This window comes from Dermacentor variabilis, chromosome 6, assembly GCF_050947875.1.
Source record: "Dermacentor variabilis isolate Ectoservices chromosome 6, ASM5094787v1, whole genome shotgun sequence".
NCBI classification, from domain to species: Eukaryota; Metazoa; Arthropoda; class Arachnida; order Ixodida; family Ixodidae; genus Dermacentor; species Dermacentor variabilis.
The window spans coordinates 164,141,105-164,154,570 of record NC_134573.1 but is presented as its reverse complement, the minus strand read 5'-3'; the positions used below and the strand labels follow the sequence as shown (position 1 = coordinate 164,154,570).

The 13,466-nt window shown below is 48.2% G+C and overlaps 2 long non-coding RNA genes across 2 annotated transcripts in view; one reads left to right on the top strand and one right to left on the bottom strand.

The window, feature by feature from the left end:
* Window positions 1-8,622, bottom strand: part of LOC142585645 (uncharacterized) — a 70,267-nt gene extending 61,645 nt beyond the window's left edge. Inside the window, exon 1 of the long non-coding RNA XR_012829116.1 lies at window positions 8,512-8,622. This is a non-coding gene — a long non-coding RNA (uncharacterized LOC142585645). The remainder of the gene's footprint in view (window positions 1-8,511) is intronic.
* The window catches only part of LOC142585646 (uncharacterized), a 140,570-nt gene that overhangs the window by 22,383 nt on the left and 104,721 nt on the right, over window positions 1-13,466 (top strand). The window lies entirely within an intron of this gene.

Below are 13,466 nucleotides of genomic sequence, written 5' to 3'. Positions count from 1 at the left end.
TGAGCGTCCCTCTCTCGCGATTCGGCGGCGTTCGGGTTGGCTGAGACGACGACGCTGGAGAAAACAGCATACGGCAAAGGCAGTGCGAAATCCTTGCGCACGACGAACCGAACAATAACAAATGCAAGCGGAAGCAGTGAGAGGAGTCTGTGCGATCGAATAATGGGTTTCGCGCCGATGAAACGACCTCCTCGTCCTTTTCGCCTTTAGTTGCGATTCGAAGAGAAAGTAAGAGAAGTCGGGGTGGCGGGGAACTTAAGTGTATGCCCGGGCCAGGCTCGAAAATAAGTCTCAGGACGCACGCAAGGACAATCATGAATGTTGCACGCACGACTGAGCCCTCGTGACTGTCACGTCTATATATGCCCAAGTAGGAGCGACGGCTTTTCCCTACAGCCAACGATCCAGCTGCTCGTGTATGTCTGCGTGCACGTCTGTATAAAGTCGCATTTCGTAAAAGAAAATACACGAATGAAACAAGAGCGTCCGTGATAGCTTCCTTAATAAGTGTCTTACGACCACCTGGTGCGAGGCTCCACCGAGCAACCAACGCTCGAATTGACGAACTCGACCAGACTCGAGAATGTCAGGGACTCCACCCCTTGCTGTTTTCAAAAGTTAGAAATCGTCATACACCGGTATGGGAGTATAGTGTGCAGAAGGCCCATGTTGTAGATCATCCTCAATGCAGTGAAGGGGCTACTCTATGTGTGCTCCTAGCTATAGCACTATACTATACTGAGGGGTGTATATCGATTGTACAACAAGCACCCTTGAAATTACTTATCGCAAATACCCTTATAAGGCACGTAGGCGGAATTCAACAGTGCGTTTATGTTTGTTCACTGCATATTGTATCTAGTGTATCTTAAATCTATAGGCCAAGTTCGCAGGCTGTACTCGTTAGTTCTGTCGTGCAAATTAACGCGCTGCTCGAACCAGAAGGAAGGCGAGCCTGCCTCTCCACAATGTTTTGCACACCTATTTCGTGCGCCAGCTGGATACCAACATTGCACCTACGAATTTACTTCTTTCTTCTTCAACTGAGTTTTGCTTCTTGAGTGCATGTTTCGGCACTCGCCTCAAATGCTTCCTCGTTATTTCAGTGAGAATACAACTGACTGGTTCTTTCTTCTTCTTTCTTTTTAACTGCAGTGCGTGCATCTTTTTCGCACCCAACGTTACTCTCACGTCTCTCACTTATCCTTTCCATAGAACGTTGTGCTGCCCACAACTCTATTTCGGGCCTCCTTTTCGGTCACCGAGAATCTTATCCGCAGGTGAACCAAATTGGAACGCACTTCCCACTCACTTTTGACTGATCATCTCCCGTTGTCGGCGCGTCGATGTGACGCACCTCGAGAACCACTTTCTTACGTTGTCGTGAATGAATTCCAGTGCATACAGGTGCATTTCTGTTCTGACGTAGCGCCGAATATACGACCGCCATCACTAAAGAAAGTCCACCCCCATTCCACCATGTGAAAGTAGGATGAACAGCAAAGCTGGTGCCTACGCAAGACGACGTTGCACTAGCACCATCACCACACTTGACGTATACGTCACGCGCGCACGCACGTGCGCGGAAGTGCTGCAAATACATCCTCATTTTTCTAGCCCTCCGCCCAGCGCAAGTGCCTTATTGAAAGAATTCAATTTTTCAAAGTAAACTGCGTCAGAAAACTCGTAAAGTGCCGCTTTCACACAAGCTGCCGATATGATAGCTTTGTACTATAATTGAGTATACGAGAAACATATTCCTGTTACGCAAGAACTCAAGGAAAAAGCCCCTTTCCAGCTGCCGTTTGAGGTCTGTCTGAGTGGCCACAGCCGCTAGGTGGAGGTACTGTTTTTAGGCAAGCGCAGAACGAGCCCACGAAAAATCCCGACCAACTAGAGGCTACCAGCTTCGCTGTAATATTTCTTGGGTTCTGGGCCATCGGATCATTTATGACGCTGTGTTACAAGCGCAGTGTTCGCGGCGAAATCAGGATTATGGAACAGTCACTAAAGTTGACTAACTTTCATCTTGTTCTTCTAGAATGGCACATATTCTTGTTTCCATGTCTTTCGTGGCTCTCGTGTTCGCGTTCACAAATACGTTGCTTGAAGCCTAGCCCTCAAGAGGGACCTCACTGAAGCTTGCTCACTCCCAGGAACAGTTCTTGCTAACTGCCAGGAATGTTGTCTTATACGCGAAACGGTGTCGCTGTATAATCGCTGCTTTTGTTATGATTATCGTGTGACGCAGTTTTTTGCCAGAGAACGGGTGTATGCGGCGCCACGTACGGGCACCAACATCTCATTTAATGCAGCCAATAAGTACAAATAAAACGAAAGAGCACATCGTACATGAATCCCATGCAGTTGACGCATAACGGCTTCCTTGAAATCGACAACAAAACGCCGTCAATAATAACAGCATCCAGCGACGACAACGTCAGCGTCTCCTACGTGAGCAGTTAGCTGTGGTAACTGATAAAAGCGCGGAACCGCCCACCCCTCTCTGCCTCTCCCTCCCTCCTCTCTCTCTGTGCCGCGCTGTTGCCGGGCGCGCTTGTGGCTTGGGACCGTGCGTCGCGCGGCGGAGCGCTTCGGCGCCGCGTTGACGACGCGGCGGCGTCGAACGCGTTCGGCGGTTCAGTGCAGGCGTTGACGGCTTATCACCGCGGCACGCGCGAAGCCCGCAGTGAACAGCCCACAGAGAACTCGCGGGGCTTCCCTGCAACGCGAGAGGAAATTGACGTTGGCGACGCCGACTTCCGCGTTCGCAACGCTGCATCTGCCTCGCACATAATTACAATTAAACAGCGGAATAGGTTGGCCGATTAATCCGTTGGATTTCAAAAGCAGCGCTGTAGCTATGCGAGACGCCGCAGTGGGGGCCTGCGGATTAAATGTGAACATTTGAGCACTTACTGTTATGTAAAGTGCGCATCTAAAATGTAAAGGCACGGCCGCTTTTTTTTTTCAGCTTTCATTGAAAACCTGTTTACAAACCTGATTACAAAGCGCTAAACCGACACGTTTAGAGCTTTGTAATGCGCTTTGTAATGAACAATGCTTCATAACGTGCAATGTAAAGACAGAGATCTGCTAATTATTAGGAAATATTTAAGAAGTAGGCATCGTTCTATGTCAGTTGGGAAAATGATTGGTCTTTTATTCGAAAACTACTCGAAAAAATATTCAATTCCATTCTCTTCGAGCGCGATTCGATTCGTATTCGATTCAGTATCGAAAATTACTATTCACACGCGCCTAATAACTTTTAATGGACGGCAGGTAATTTTTTTTCTTAAAGAAAATTGGCATAGCACACTCTGCTCTGCGCCGTCGAAATGCAGCCTCTGCGCACCAGCTTCTCGTTCAAAACTCGTAACCCCGAATCAGGTCAGAAAGCGATTGTTTCACCTCGCTCGGTAAGAAAACGCGCGACATAAGTTATGATCTCGCTCGTTTTGCAGCCGAGGTTGCACACCAGAATATATGAGAAGCTCCAGGGAGGGGGGGGGGGGGAGGGGGGGGAGGGGGAAGGGGGCGGGGTGCCGCCCAGTGGTATGGCATCGGGGCTTCCGAATCTTCCCAGCCGACGAAGCGCCCCCGGGCCGCGAAAGCGCAGGCACCCGCACAAGGCCAGTCAGTCCACGCTCTGCTAATCAATTGTATAGAAATGGCGTGGATCCCGGGGCAGGAAACGGGCAACGTGTCATTATGCCGCCGCGAAACACGCCCGACGTGGCTTCCACGCGCAGAACTTTTCGCGCAGACGTCCCTTTTTTCCGTGAAGGGAGCGCGAAATGGATTTTATCGCTAGCTAGCCGTGGCTTGGCCGCGCCCTGCACTCACGCTCCAAGTAGCATAAATTCGCTTTCGTTGCTTCTGCGAAAGCGGCTCTTATTTTTCGTGGGGCGGCAGCGTTTACAGACGCGTATGGTTTATCCGCCCTGCCCGAGGCCATGTTTTTATCTCGAAGAACCAAAGGGCTTCTAACTCTTACCGTTTACATAAAAAAAGACTGATCGGCCAAATGGAACAAGCGAGAATTTAACACGATAACGAAGCGAACGATGCGGGTTATATTGTCAGTGATATTGCGTAACTGGAAGGGCGTAGGAGCAGCTTGTGCTGCCCGAGCGACTTCATCGCTTGCGCGGGTTTACGTCACAACGGGCACTAAACCGGGTAATTAAAACTCCGGCGAAGTAGCCTTGTATTGGGGGCGAGAAAATAGATAACATGTTCGGCGAAGTAATGTCGAAGTCGCGTAGCTCGATTTGTGGTCGCTGGTCGTGATAGTAGGGGAGCCACTAGGCTTAAATAAAAGGTCGTCTGCACACAAATTTAGCAACAGACATCTGTCTCAATCAGATGTTATAAGCTTTGTAAATGTTATAGGTGATTAGCAGTTAGTGCTTGAAACATTGGTATAGAGATTTTTTTTTTTTTTACAATGTACGTCAGCTACGCGTTTCTGTATTCTCAGCAAATGATCAATATATCGTTTGCTAAGCATTTAGCTTCTCGACAGGACATCGACAAACTACTGATCTGTCATGAATGGCATAGATCCCAAGACGATTCTGCGAATAGCCCTCCTTGCGTTAGACATGCAGGTCTGCGTTGCCGAGAACGACGCACATTCGTCGAGCCGTCGTTTAGCGTCCAAGAAGTGCCCTCTTTCTTTCGTTTCCTCGTCACACGCACACGCACTCTCGTTTTCTCGTTCTCTTTCATTTCTTTTTTTTTCCTCCATGCGAGATGCAACGCGGATTAATGATCCGAGCACGTTGTATCAACGCGTTGTATCCTCTGTCCTTCTGTAAGACGTGCTTCGTTGTGCGACAATTTATCAACAGCGTACTTGAGGAATTAGTTGTCAATCAACGTTTCAGAAACTTTTAAACAGTTTATGAGTTTGTGAATCAGAATCAAATTTTATTATTGCATATGAAGTTATTACAACAGGTTATATGCAGGAGGAGGTACCGGAGTCGGAGACTGAATTGGCACCTCCTGTACATGATATATAGGAAAGGAAAAGTAAACTTAGTTAACGCAGCGGCAGTAATAAATACAACTATAAAAACTAATTGGAAAGACAGCAATTATAAAAACAGTAGAACACGAATTAACTCAATTAAGCAGCATATGGAAACATGAACAAATTGAACAGAAAATGGGCTTGTTTAAACAGTTTCATACGTAATTAATAAGCATGATATAAAATTCAGCATCAACCAATGAAAATGCAAACGCATTCACTATGCGGCATATACAAAAATGTTATGTAAGGCTCGGTTGGTTCATAAGGAGTGCCTTGAACTGGTCGCGGGGGGAGGGGGGGCGAAGGAATTCATTTCCCGCTTTCTGAGATGAAACCGAAGTCACTCGAGTCCAAAATCAAACATAAAGCCAACGATGCGCAAGCGTATACAACTGGATGCAACACCCGACGAAATCAACGGGGCAAAACGTCGTGCTACGCTGATCATATACGAGTATTGCTGTCGGGCCATCACTTTTTTTTTTCTGGAAGAAATTGGTAAGCATCCTTGTGGCTAACGACGTTCAACCGTCGTTGAACGAGATATTCGAATTTCCATTTAGCTTTAGGTCAAAGCATTCGAGGGAACACACGCCGAGCAACGATACAGGGATACAGAAGCTGTTCTAACGAGCTTTGCAAGCGTGCATACTGACTGAGCAATGCGACGCGTCCATTGGAAGTACTATATTTGCACACCTGGTGAGCAAGGGACAAGAAGCAAGGGACGGGGGCTGCGGGCCACGTTAAGCTCCTCTGCGAGCAGCGTTTTTGCCTTTGGCGAAATAAAGAATGCTTCAATGAATAAAAAGGGGAGGCATCCGTCGTCTTTCGCCGAGAACTCATGGCCACGAGCGCCCTTCGAGTAGACCCCCGTGGTTTACGTTCGCCATGCGTGTGCGGAAGAACAGCTGCGCATGGGCCCTTTTTAACGCGACAGAGTTAAGAAGCTCTTGTCGCAGAAATCCGGTGTCGTCGGGTTCAGCGGCATCGGCCGTGAATTAAAAATCCCGGAAGGCAATGCATAAATCCAGGGTCTTCGGAGTGTGAGACGGGGACGCTACCACTCAGCCATGAGTCTTCTTTTTTTTTTTCAATTACCGGCTTGGCAAAAGAAAGTACAATGTGAATATTACATGGCCATAAAAAACAACTAGTCAATGCCCGATCAGTGGGGTGTGATAAGAACGATGTAGGCTAGTCACTTTGTCCAAAGCACTTAGCCAATCAGGAGGATCACTCTGTGCACAGAAAAATTCGCGTATATATAACACACTTTCAATGAAGTATTCATGTGCTGGGGCCTGAACAATGCGCTCATGTCTAATATCCATACGCGTTCGCCACACACTGTGCATGCACAGAAGCATTAACAGATCGACAGGCACTCCCTCTGGTTCCGTGCATGACAGGAAGCGTATCCCGAAAGCACTTAATGGCAATTCCTTCTTAAAGCTACGTTTTAGAATATCCCACAAAAACACTGCGTCATGGCAGTCCATAAAGATATACTCAATCGTCTCTGGTTTTTTGCATATAAAGCAATTCACAGACCAAGGTACAAAAGTGCCTTTGCTTTGCAGCCACGGTTTCACTGGGAGAGTGCCTGTATGTAGTCGAAAAAAGAAAGATTTAACAGAAGCTCTTACCGGCATTCATTTAACTCTCTGAAGAACATCTCGTTCTGAACCTAAAATAAATGCTGTACGATACAACGGTACAGGCAAGAATACATCGACAAGATCTTTATACAACTTCTTACTAGTAACAGCGGCCAGATATTCACAAGAAAATCTTGCTTTTAGTATTCGGAAAGACGCTACCACTTCATGCAAAAAAGCACTTAAAGGCATTGGCCCCGTATACATGGACGACACTACATAATCAGGCAATGAATCGCGCAGTCTAACTTGAATCATTGTTCTCAGAAAAGCATCCTTTTGATCACGCAAAAAAGAAACCTGCTTACAATCTGTTTGAGGAACAAGTGTGACAACCCCAGCCCACCATTCAACATTCTATGGAACAGATTACTACGACTTGTACGTTCCCATGTTGAGGCCCAAATAAACATCGCAAATACTCTATGCAGCTTTTGCACAGACATCCTCGTCAGACATAAAGCTTGCATCACATAAAAGATTTTAGCGACTAAAAACAAATTACACACGGTGGCTCTTGCAAACATTGAAAATTTATGCTCTCCCCATTTGCCGGTCCGGGTTTTCATTCGCACTACTTCATTATCCCAATATTCTTTGCTATCTCGATAATGTTCTAGGGGGACACCTAGGTAGGTGCCTGGAGTTGCCACCTTTGCATGTTACAAAAAGTCTCAGGCTTGTATTGCCAATTCCCATGCCAAAAACCAAGACACTTGTTCCAGTTAATAGCACTTCCACGTGCAGTACAAAATTTTACAGCCTCTTGTACAACTGCTTTAACACTGTCATGGTCCGTACAAAACACTGCTACATTATCAGCATATGCTAAAACTCGAACTTCAGTTTTATGAAAAGTGTAACCCCGGATGTTTGGGCTCTTCAGCAGCCGCAAACAAAAGGGCTCGAGGTAGAGAGCGAAAAGCCATGAGTTCGATGGTTCAAAACGGGACAAAAGCGCCTCTAGTGAATGCGGTGTTGCCTTAGAAACGTGCCGTAGAAAGTTATACTGCGGTGTATATCGATAATTGTGAGCATGTAAATTACAGAAGTCGCAGTTAAACGAGTGGCGAAGTACGTTTCCGCTACATTTCTTCTGCGCTTGGTGCACACGCAGAGCCATCTTGCGGCAAACACAGAAGGCCCCCTTCTCGCAATGTACGGCGCTGCCCCGACAGTGGGCGCGCCACTCGCCCGCTTCTCCCCTTCGTCTCGTTTGAGCGCATTGGGGCCGTGCGGGGACCGGTGCGAGGATGCCACAAAGTTGGGCTGTGGACTTAGAAGTGTTGTATGTGAAAACTATGTCTTTGCGTGACTTAACGGCATACCGAACGAATGAGTGGGCAGTGCGAACAGGGTGCGATAACGCTATCGCGTTCCACTCTTGAAGGCGAAGGTTAAGCGTCCTCCAATTTTTCTACCTAGACAGACAGACAGACAGACAGACAGACAGACAGACAGACAGACAGACAGACAGACAGACAGACAGACAGACAGACAGACAGACAGACAGACAGACAGACGGACGGACGGACGGACGAACGGACGAACGGACGGACGCAGCTGTAGTGAAGATCTCTGGATTAATTTTGACTAGCAGGGGTTCTTTAACGTGCCCACAACGCTCGGTACAATATAGCGTTCTTGCGTACCGCCCGCGACGGGACGTGGTAACCGAAAAACCACTCATTTTTCGTGAATCCTGAGGACAAGAACAAGGCGAAGCTTGGACACGCGTGCTATTCAGGCTCGACGAAAAAGAAAGCGACGTTACCGAAACGACACAAGGGAAGCAAAACTTACTGTAAACCCAGCTTGCGTAACTTTGTCCATTTTTCTTCTGTAATAATAATCCATTCTGGCTCGTGTTCACTATTCGCCAACAAACCCGTCTTCCTGCTCCCTCCTTCACCGCTCTCTCCTTGCACGGGCCGGCGCTCTGCGAACACGACGCGACGTGACCAGAGAACCGAACCGCGTTTCCGCGCAGTCAGCAGCACGCCCGTTCGGAGCGGTTAGCAACGCAAGCGAGTCGTCGCGGCATTGTTCTCGGCATATGCGCCATGACGGGGCGTCAGGGTCGCTGGTTAGCTCAGCTGCTGTACCGAGTCAACTGGCTGGCGGTAGGCGCCCAAGGGGCTGAGGTTTGCACGCCGCTGCAGTCGTCTTGAATGAACACACGCGCTGGCTTAGTATGCTGTGGCAATGGGTACATCGATGGGGTTCTGTTTTCTACGCATGTTCGTAGATCTGGGCGTATTTGTGGCTTACTGATTGATTACACCGCACGAATTACATTAACTTTAGTGAAAGGTGGATTGTGCTAAAATTCATCGTAATACATAGATGAATTTTACAATTGCGTTTGAGAATTATTGAAATGATGCTTTAGTTCAGACATGGTCTTCTTACATCACTGTGAGCTAGACTTCTCAAAAAAGTTAGAAACGAAAGCAATGAGAATGGTAGGAAGGCTAACAGAGAGAGAAAATCCGGTTTGCTATACCGTACAACTGGGGACGTGGGAGGTGGAGGTAAAAAAGTAAGAAGGAAACTGGGAGATAGAGGCAGAGCAGCGACACATAAGTAAAGCTGGTCACGATCACCACACATGATTGCAGCCCAGGATCATTTACAGCGCAATGAACACCAATAAAACCTAAAGCCACTTGTGCGGTATCTCAAGGAGATTCCTTTTCTCAGAACTTTTCTGATATATTTATTTTTGCCGTAGTGTATACTGTGGGAAGGAAAGGGAACAATGGCACCCGTATCTGCACTTTGTGTCTCACTTTGTCCTCGTTTGCTTAGCGCCGTAGCCTCTTAATTACAAAAGTAATGAGTAAACTGCCGTTCAGTCACGACTTCAATAAATCGTCAAAAGTCAAAATACTTCAATTGCGTGACTAAATGTTCTAGGTGCAAAAGAAATGCGCTGCATTGCTCTTTTCTTAGAAGAGTTACCTCATAATAACAGCGCTACTGCATTAATGTCGCTGCGATACTGTTTACAAGGACACTGAAAAGCGTTAAACCATTATATTGTGCTGTGAGCGGCATTGAATATGCACATCTGCTCTGTTTTTATCTCTATATTGCATTTTCATCTTTCTACGTGTCCTCTCACCCCCCCCCCCCCCTCTTCCAGTGTAGAACAGCAAACCAGATTTTAACCCTCTTGCCTTTACTCTTTCTCTCTCATGAACACTGACTGCCACAGAGGAAAGTTTAAGAAGCCTTGATGTAAGGACTTCATTTTCATTTGCCCTTCCTGAGAGGTCAGACCGGCGTCGGCGTGCGTACGTTTCTGTCCAGGATCGACTGGTCATGAGCGGTGAATAAAACATACAGAAATGCACGAAAATAATCCTTACGTCCACTTGTCTGAGATCAGATGGAAAAGAACGGACCTCCACTTCTGACCAGCGCAGCCTACAGTCCTCACACTATGTTGGACTGACGTTTCAGCCGGCTGCGTGCTCAGGCGCTGGAACTCGTATGGAAACGTCCGCCAGCTTGTCGGAGGCACTTACCTTGGTTCATTCAACGTTTATCGAAACTCAAGCAATTTTACTTCGAACTAGTAGCTGATGTCCCTATCCTTTCTAGATACACGTAGGAATATCATTATCAAAATTGCCTGAGAAAATTTTTTGAGTCGTACGTACAGGCACGTATCCACGTCCGTCGCTGACACAAAAGGCTGTTCAGGCGCTGGTGCATTAACTGAAGTAAACCGGTCTGAATGCTCGTTTATGGTCCTCCTGTGCATCCTCCTTCGTGGACATTGTTACCGCTCTCTCTGTATTTTCACCTTTCTATTCCCCCTTTCTCTTGCTCCTCCTTTAGGGTAGCAAACCGGACGCTCGTCCGGTTGACCTGTCTGCTTTTCCTATCTTTGTTTTTTCTCTCTCGTTCTCTCATGTACTGGGGCGCGGTTTGTACCAAAACCTTGTTAGGGTATACCGGTCATATCACAAACTGCAAGCCACAAATCAATAATGTTTAGTGATCCAAACAAATACCACCACAATAAAGGTAAATGAGAACGGCCTTAAATAATAAAGAGGGGGGGGAATGCAATATAGCAAATCACTTCGTCACCGCTATAAAGACTGCGTAAGCTGGTAGTAAGCTTTGCGCGCAGGGAATGCTAGAAGCTGAGCACCACGTTTATTTCGCGCGCGGGCTCGACTACAAGTTGCGGTTCAGAGAACCCTCGGCTTCTGCGTAGAGGGTGCACTCACGGCGTTAATATGAAGAAACCCGATAAACAGTGGAGCCTGGCGCGGACAGCTCGAGAGGGATTCATTTGCCTTTCCGTCCGCGTCTCGGTTTCCCTAAACGAAAGAATCGCGGGAGATAGAGCGATATACGCGCAGGCATCGCATCGCTTTCTCCCGCACGAAGCCATCCATTCTCGCTGCACTCGCTTTGGGCTTCTAAAACGGGAAGGGATTCGTTTTGTGCGCTCGGGGATGGGGGGAGGAGGGGGGGGGGCGCTGTGTGTATGAGTGAGGACGCTTACTGAATGATCCACCATTCTGAGAGAAGACGTTCCTGCGGCGAGAAATGGGCGGCATCATGGAGACGTTTGCTTCCTCCGGGTTTGTCAATATATATGGTCGAGCGAGCGCAATCACCGAATTGAGGGAAGCTCAACGAAGCCGATTCTTGTTGCGCAAAACTATGGACGGTTTGTTATTGCTCGCTAAAGGGGGGGGGGGGGGCACTAGTGGTTCGCGGTGGTTGCACGAGCTTATTTATTCATTTGTACAGCTTCGCCATACAAATAATGGTGGGGCTGGTGGCATTAAGGTATATAAATGGAAAGCGTCTGCGTGCCGGGAAAAGTTTAACAACGTACACGGCGTATTATTTAATTTCAGCCGCTGAACGGAGCGAGAATAATGATGGAGACGAATAGCGTTTCCGGCGCCCTTTATGCATAACAAAGTTCTTGAACGGGCTTAAGTTGTTCCGGCATGCGTAATTGATGCATGCGTGCCGGATATACTTCGATGATTACAAATGTGCGAGCGTACTATGTTGTTCGGCCTTCACAATACACCTAGCATGCCAGCTGCAGCACAGGCTTCAGTGCACAGGCGCTACCGCGCTACCCAATCGACCTCAGATATCGTGTTTGCAGTAGGTCTTTGCAGTAGATCCACAGCCGGGCAACAACAACAGCATACTCCTAGCCCTCGATGTGGAAAAAGCCTTTGATAATATAGCACACGAAACCATCCTAGATGGCCTCGCCGCCATAGGATGCCGAGAGCGAGTATATGAGTATACCGTGGCTTTTCTCAGTCACCGCAAAGCCCGAATCGACATAGCAGGCATACAATCAGACATATATGATCTACTGCAGAGGGGTACTACGCAAGGATCAATAATATCTGCTTTCTTCTTCAACATCCCGGACTTACAAAACTTGCATTGCAATTGGAAAACATCCCAAAACTCGCATGTGCCTTCTATGCCGACGATATCACCCTGTGGGCAACCAAGGGTTCGCACAGCGACAGAGAAAACACATTACTTGCAGCTATCGGATACGTCGAGTCATACCTAACCACAGCAGGAATGATATGTGCCCCACACAAATCGGAGTACCTTCAAGTCCGGCCCAAGCAAACTATCAAACATCGAGCCCCGCCAGTACATATCGAGATTGCCGGGCAACCTATAAAGCGCGTCCTGACAACACGCTTACTAGGTATGCACGTCCAGGAGAACAACGGCATAAAGGTAGCCTCAGAGAAATTAAATCACGTTATAAGAAGCATCGCATCACTCATCGCCAGAGTAGCGCGCAGCAAAGATGGTTTCACAGAGGACGAAACCTTAAGACTGTTACAAGCCCTCGTGTCACGTACGTGTCACGTACGCACTCCGTTATCAAGTCAAACGCAAAATCGAGACCGAGCGCATGAACACTCCTATAAGAACGGCGTACAAAACGGCCTTACAGCTACCATCAAGCGCAAGCACAAAGAAATTACTAGCGCTAGGGGTATACAACACCTTTGAGGGGCTAGCAAGTGCCACTCTTATAGCGCAGAGGGAGCGCCTCAACAAAACACAACAGGGAAGGCACCTTCTTCAACGGCTAGGGTACCCGCTGACACCCCAGTACTGCAAAGAAGAAACACAACTCCTGCCTAACCACATTAGAGAGAACATTGTAGTAGACCCTATCTCCAAGAACATGCCCCCCCACCCACAATCAAGAGAGAAGCGCAGCGCGTGCCCGCACGTTGCACAAACGCTGTTTCAGAGACCCAGATACATACTACACGGACGCTAGCCCGTATCCCTCTTCCCCACGTCGTGGGCCCAAATACACACTCGCCGTCGTCAATCAGGGGAGCCTGGTAGCCTCTGCCTCCATCAGCGCCACATGCAGCGCAGCAGCAGAAGCAGCAGCGATCGCTCTCGCACTTCGCCACGCCGAGAGCAAGCGAAGGTCCGCCCGCGTTCTTACGGGCTCACAAGCGGCTTGTCGTTTATACATGAATGAAACACTCCCTATACAAGTTATTCGAATCCTGGGCCGCTCACTAGAATGGACCCACGGTATCGTCTGGTGCCCCGGGCACGAAGGCCTGCGGGGCAACGAAGAGGCGGACTGTGCAGCTCGACGTCTCACTAGCCGAGCGGCAGACCACACCGTTCTTCAGCCCCCGACAGACCGACGAGCGACCCACGAGTTAACCACAACTCAACAAATACTACAGAGCCAACGTCTC